Genomic DNA, 7,179 nt, shown 5'->3' with positions numbered 1-7,179 from the left:
AATCTTAATAATGTCCACCACCCTCCTTGTAAATTCATGTCGGTCAACAAACACCAGATAATCATCGACATACCTGAAAATCTTTTTTGCAAGGCCACTCTGATTCTTTTCAATATAAGAGTCAACTCGAGACAGGAAGATATCACTGAGGACGGGCGCTACTTTGGATCCGATACAAACACCTGCCTTTTGAATAAACAAATGCCCCTTCCAGTCAACAAAAGCAGAAGCCAGATAAAACGACAGCACTTCTAAAAACGAAGGAACGGAAATACCACAGGCATTGACAAAGCATTGTTCATCATTATCCTCGGTAATGCAATCACTAACAAATTTCATCAGTGTGTCATGTGGCAGCGAGTAGAAGAGGTCCTTAACATCAATACTAAATGCAGACGCTCCTTTAGGATTATGATTCTTAAGGTAGTCGACAACAGCCAAAGAATTTGGCGTCTGATATGGGTCCGCTAAGGTAAGACCTTTTAGGTGCTTTTGCAGGAAGCATGAAACGACATGTTGCCAAGTCGACCGCTCAGTGACAATAGCACGGAAGGGTATGTCGTCCTTATGCGTTTTGGCTGAAAAGAAGACTTCGAGCCTTAGGCCTTCAGCCTTTTTAACGCTAGAGCGCAAATTCTCTAGGTTTAAACGCGACAAGAGTTTCAGAGCATTTTCCTTGACCTTTGTAGCTTTGACTTTAACAGGTCTAAAATGTGCTTCCATTGCCGAATAAGCCTTTTTCTTAAACAAGTGTTCGGGTAACACAACGAAGTACCCCTCTTTGTCGGACACAACTACCCGCTGCTCACTGGATGTCAAAAAATCTACCATAGGCTTCAGGCAACGGTTGCTCTTTTTCCCACCCCCACATCTTTTCATCGCATCTACACATTCCACTATGCACCTGGAACGGTCCTCCTCAGGAACTTGCCTCGAAATGCCTCTTGCAGTTGAAATCTTTTCCACCTTATGAAGGTTTGGATGTAGGCAAAACTTCGGTCCGAGCTCCAGCACCTTGTGATGAACATCAGGAAGATGGCTCCTTCTAAGACCAGCACTTTCCCTCCAAGGGGAGAAGTTTTATTTTTGTCATGCACCCAAGGGCAAGCAGTGTTCCATAGGAAGTCGATATTCTTGTCAGCCAGGTCGCACCACTCACGATAATGTCTGCGATGGCTCGGAAGATCCCCGCAGGCCACACGCAAGCAATCCTTGTAAAAGCGGGAATGACGCCACCATTCTGAAGAAAGGATGCGGCATATCCTGCGGCTATGGCTCTTGGACAGCGGCAGCCCACCACACAAAGGTTGCAGTTCCAAAGGACAAATTCCACGCTTGGCATTCCAGGAGGCCAAGCGCGCCTTGTGCGCACAAACAGCTATTAAAGCTGCCAGGATGGCAGGATTATTCAGAAGAGGATTAACACTTACAGAGGAGCTCAAGGTACTAGAAATGAACTGAAGCAGAACTGACATCTGAGCTAGTTGGTTTTTCATTTTCAAAAATTATATAAAGCGCACTTAGGACAACAGACAAAGGAGACCAAACAACACAAGCGCTTACTCGCAACTGCGCGTTTATTCGAGAAACACACAAAAGGAAGAACAATCACAAACAAAACAAAAGCCATCGCGCAGGCGTGACAGGAAAAGTGCTCATACAGGTGCGTCAAGATAACAATCAGCACACGTGTGTTGCCGACCCTATGGTGGTTTTGCATGAAAGAGAGTTTTGTTATCTTGATGCACCTGTATGAGCACTTTTCCTGTCACGCCTGCGCGATGGCTTTTGTTTTGTTTGTGATTGTTCTTCCTTTTGTGTGTTTCTCGAATAAACGCGCAGTTGCGAGTAAGCGCTTGTGTTGTTTGGTCTCCTTTGTCTGTTGTCCTAAGTGCGCTTTATATAATTTTTGAAGACCTTGATACGTGCGATTCTGGTCATTCGCCAGAAAAAGTCATGCACCATATTTTGAGTGCTGCTGCCAACACGCTGTTAAATAATCTGTGCAAAACGAAAAACAACACAACAGTGTCGAAGGGGCAGCGAAAAATGCAAACTCTAAAGAGTTGAGGATTGATGACTGTATCGTTTAATAGCAAGTGTTTCTGAGATAGCGGACCTTTCTTGCACACCTGATTACATTATAAAGATAGCTTTGTATTAAGGCATTTTATAATCTGTACATGTTCTTTTCATACTTAGCAACTGCAGCTATAGAACATTTGATAGAACTGTAGTGAGTGGTAACTTGTGTACCAAATTTTTTTCCCTTCTGTATGATGGACATGTAAATGCAAATGGGTATGTTTGTTCCTGTTTCATACAGTATGGCACTGAAAAAATTGTACTGGATTCTTGTGTGCGCATCTCACCAAATCACACAACTTGGTGACAGCTATATTCTTTGTGTATGTGTGTGTGAGTGTGAAGTGCTTAAATAAACTCTTTATTCACTGTATTTGTTGCAACTTTTTTTAGAAATCTTGCTGGTTTGTTGTGAAACATCCGTGCAACGTGAAGTAGTATAGAATAACATATGAAGGAAGCTGACAGTCAATGTAACCAAGGAAAGCATAGGGGAATGTTCGATTTTTACTGAAGTGGTTATGAGTGGGAAGTGAATAGTGTAATCATTTTATGGATGCAAGACAACTGACTAGGAAGAATTAAAAAAAAGTCAAAAGAGCTACAACTGGGGCTAGTTGGAAATGCATTCTTGAAGGGGATGACAAGCGCTGTCAAAATACGAGAAGGGACGAACAAACAGGACAAAGCGCTTTCTAGCAACTGTTTATTCTATGAAGTAACATGAATATATATACACGTTAACGTCAAATCATGGGCAGAAGAGGGAAGACCGCATCGCACTGACAAGAGCGATATGAAGAAAGAAATAAAATAGAATAGAAACGAACAACACGTGCCTTTACAACAGCCGAAGATTACTTATCTTGAGGTAGTTTAATTCAGTTCTCCCTAACAGCACCGAAGCGGAGCTGACGCATTGCTTATCTGGAGCAACATGCATAGCGAAGGCGTCGATTATTTCGCGTTCCCGCCTGTTCCTGAAGAATACATATTCTAATCAGAAACCGTTAAATACTAATATATAGCTGGCACAAAACACGCAGTATTTTGAGAAATGGGTGCCCGACGGGCAATCGGAAAAAATCGCGTGGGGTGAAGCTGACTTCTAGGCCCATCGGCAGTGTGCGACGTCACGGACGCGTGCGGAGGCCTTGAGCTAGTCTAGGTGGTATTGATCAAACACATACTTCTCGTCAAACGGGGAATTTTACCGACAAGTGAAAGGAACACCAATGGGAGCATCCATCTCTGTCGTCATGGCCAATTTAACAATGGAACACGTCGAACAGCGAGCCCTCAACTCATTCCACCCGAAACCAAAGATTTTCCTCAGGTATGTCGACGACTGCTTCGCCATCATCAAAAAATCTGAGACTCAAAATTTATTTCGTCATTTAAACTCCGTAGAGCCTGACATTCAGTTCACGCTAGAGGTGGAACAAGAAAACTCTCTACCGTTTTTGGACGTCCTCGTGTCCCGAAACGACAATACCCTTCAATTCTCCGTATACCGCAAACCAACCCACTCAGGCCGGTATCTCCACTTCCCTTCGAACCACCCGACAGTCCATAAAGCGGCAGTGGTGAAGACGCTGTTCAGAAGAATTGAGACACACTGCAGCACAGAACATTATAGAGAAAAAGAACAACGCACGATATTCAAAGAACACATCATGAACGGCTACCCAAAAGACTATTCAAAAAAACCATTCGACGTCGAAAACACAACATTCGTCAAGCAATCAACGCACAAAGACCAACGCCACCACCAAAATACGTCACTTTTTACCTTATGTCGGAGGCGTCAGCGAAACCATCGCCCGAATCCTGAAAAAATCGGGTCTCCAGGTTGCGCACAAGCCCACAAACACTGTTGCGCTTTGCCTACCTGTTCCCAAAGACCAGCCGCCAAGAGAAAGAGCCCAAGGCATTGTCTACCAAATTCCATGCGCCGACTGCGACGCAAGCTACATCGGCGAAACCAAAAATTTCAAAGAAAAAATTCGGCAACATAAAAACGACGTCCGCAAATTCGCAAGAGAGCGCAATCCAGTAGCCAAACATTCCGAGGACTCCGACCATAGAATCAACTTTGAAGAATCCCGCATCCTCGGAACCGAAACAAATTACCACAAGAGGCTCCTTCTGGAATCCTGGCATATCCAACCAACCCCGAACAATATCAACCGCACAAAAGGAAGCCTGCCCCCAGTATATGCCCAGGGACTTCACTCTTCAACGCAACGAAAAAAAGTCGCCATTCAGCACCTCCCTGCAGTGCGCCAGCGTGACTAACAGCCGAAAACCCCTCTCCCGCGCCTTTCGCGACACAGCTGACGTTCTCTTCACCCCCCCCCCCCCTCCCCTCCATACTTAAAAGGCGCTTGCTTTCGCCCTCAGTCACCCCCGATGATGGAGCCGAGTCGGCTTGGAAACGTTGGGTTAAAGTTAAAATTTTTGGTTGGAGATGTGGAGTTTATTATAAGGATGTCATCAGCCCGCGTTTGTTTCCTCACCCACTGTGCCCGCTTCCGGTCTCTTAACGTTACACCTACCATTTTTTCTTTCCATGGCTCGCTAGATGAGTGATAGCACAAGGCAGTACAATCATTCATCCAGTGTTAGAAGTATACTGGAAAATGCTGGTAAACCTTGTGCCATCTGCTAAAATGGCATGCCAACGTTCAACATTGCTATACCAGAGAAAAATCTATTGTATTGTTACGAGGACCATCTTGACAACTTAGTTTTTCCAACTCGTAAAAACTGACTTGAGCTGTTTATAAGTTGCATGAGACTTTAATAGGGCGATCCCATCCGAGTTTAACTATAATTTGCATGTGTATACCTTGCCAAAGTATAAGTTTTACGCTGATCCTTGAGATGAAACCACATGTTCCTGTACCACATTATAGCATATGAGCAGTATTAGAGCAGTAGCACTGTGCTACTCCTCTACTGCAATTGTATGATAATTTTCGTGCCACGCGGACTTTTCAGTCGCATTTGATTCAAATGGCAGTCGACACTTCGAATGGCATTCGGACCCAACGAAGTTCTACGGTGCTTCACAACAATTTCAAAACGCAATCTGAAGCATTCCAAACGCATTCGCTTGCTGTATAACAATGGCTCCGCTGCATTCGATTTTTGTTTTTGTTCATTCTCTGATTTTGAGTGACGCAATGATGACTTCGGAAGTCAATAGACTGTTGGCGTGCATATTCCGTCGCAGAGGAACCGGTCTGTTGACACCATCCTGACCAATGACCATTATTAATACTGGGCAACCATGGAAGCGGTTTGCTTGGCTAAGGCAGCTCAACAGAAGCGGAAAGCAGAGGAAAGACAGCCGCAACACGTCGCCGTGTTCAAACATCTTCAAGCACAATTTACTGAACAATCCATTTAGCCATGCGCGTTCTGTTTTGTGACCAACTCTAGTGCAAGCGGGACCTAGCCCCAGTGACCGTTCGGAGTCTTAGAGACAGTCTTTCCCGAGGGGAGTTATGCGAGTGGTTTTGCTGTGTTCACGACTTGTAAAGTGTCATTAAGAAAATGTTGGTATCTACTCTGTGAGTAATGGTTATGTAGTCTACCAAACCTACAAATTGCCTGTGGTTAAATCCGGTTGCGGAACGGCTGAACCCCCCCAAATCCCATTCATGCAGGTTCACCAACTCCTGTACAATTCGGGTTAGTGTGGGATCAAGGGGCCAGTTGTTAATGTTCGGTAGAAACAGAAGCCATGCTCAGGGCTTTGCGTGTAAAATTAAGGACAGCCATTCCATTCCAGTAAACATTACACAGGAAAATATTTGCAAAAGTTCCTACCTTTCGGACATGGCATTCCATTCCAGTAAACATTACACAGGAAAAGATTTGCAAAAGTTCCTACCTTTCGGACATGGCATCAAAATGCATGCTTATGCCGTGGATCTCAACAGACTTCGTAGCCTGACAAGGCTTCACAGGGGCGCAAAACTGCTGTCACACATATAACGAATTTACAGACATGGTTAAATCGTCAATAATTTACTATGGTTATGCCAAATGCAATTTCAGTGCGCTAGCACGTTTTCCCTTGTTTAGCTTTTTATAAGCTTGAAAATTTGAGTTGCACCCAAATGTTCTTGCAGTCGTTTTTCGGCTTTCCTCTTGCAATAAGCCGCCCGAGCTTCTCGTTGCGACTCGACTCACCGTTCCCTCTGTTTGGCGCTCTCCGAAGTCACTTGTACGTGCCTGTCGACTGTTAATTCCTCAAGCGAATTCATCATTCGCTTCTTCATCACGTTTCTCACTCTTGATCTGCTCCCGCATACTGTTTACCGAGGTATGCTGTATTCGACACTGTGCTTCGGATTGCCGCCCCGGTTAACTGAGTCACGCTGGTGCTCTACTATTCTGCGTTGCTGTTGAGCTCGCCATGCAGGTCATTTGGCTTTGGAATCTCTCAAAGGACTGGCTTCATCCATGATTTGTTTTTGTTGCCTTAGTGACATACCTTATGCTGCAATGCACATTCCTCCAGTGACTTCATCCTTTGCCCCTTCTTTCTGGCATCTGCGTTTCTTACTCTTCATCTTCACATGCTCTCTCCATTGTCTGCAGCTCGCGTGACACTCCTCCGAGTTGACCCTAGTTACTTCAAGCACCACCTGGACATAACGGCTCGTGACCCATTTACTTCTAGCGCACTAAAAGGACTTTGAATGCAGTGCATGTACCCCATTGGTCTGACAACACACCCATCGAACTTCACCACTTCTAAGGTTGTGTGATGCCCACGTTTTTTCACTTCTAGGGCTAGGCGCAGCGGTTTGTTCACTGACACATTGATGGTGGAGTTCCCCTCAGCACGATACAAACGCACCAAAGATGAGAAGGGTGGGGGAGGAGGTGCTGATCGCCCACATGTCCCCTCAGATCCGCCACTGGTTTGGGGCTGCTGTCGTCACTTCTACAGGGCGTCAGTGGCGCAAAACTGTCGGTGCTGCAACATGTCATGTGTGTGACAAGCTGGATTCCTAAACTTGTGTCTGCCATTTGTCTCGAGCCTTCTGTTGCATCAGGCTGTTGTCTGCAAAATTT

This window comes from Amblyomma americanum, chromosome 1, assembly GCF_052857255.1.
Source record: "Amblyomma americanum isolate KBUSLIRL-KWMA chromosome 1, ASM5285725v1, whole genome shotgun sequence".
Taxonomy (NCBI): Eukaryota; Metazoa; Arthropoda; class Arachnida; order Ixodida; family Ixodidae; genus Amblyomma; species Amblyomma americanum.
This window is presented reverse-complemented; position numbering follows the sequence as displayed.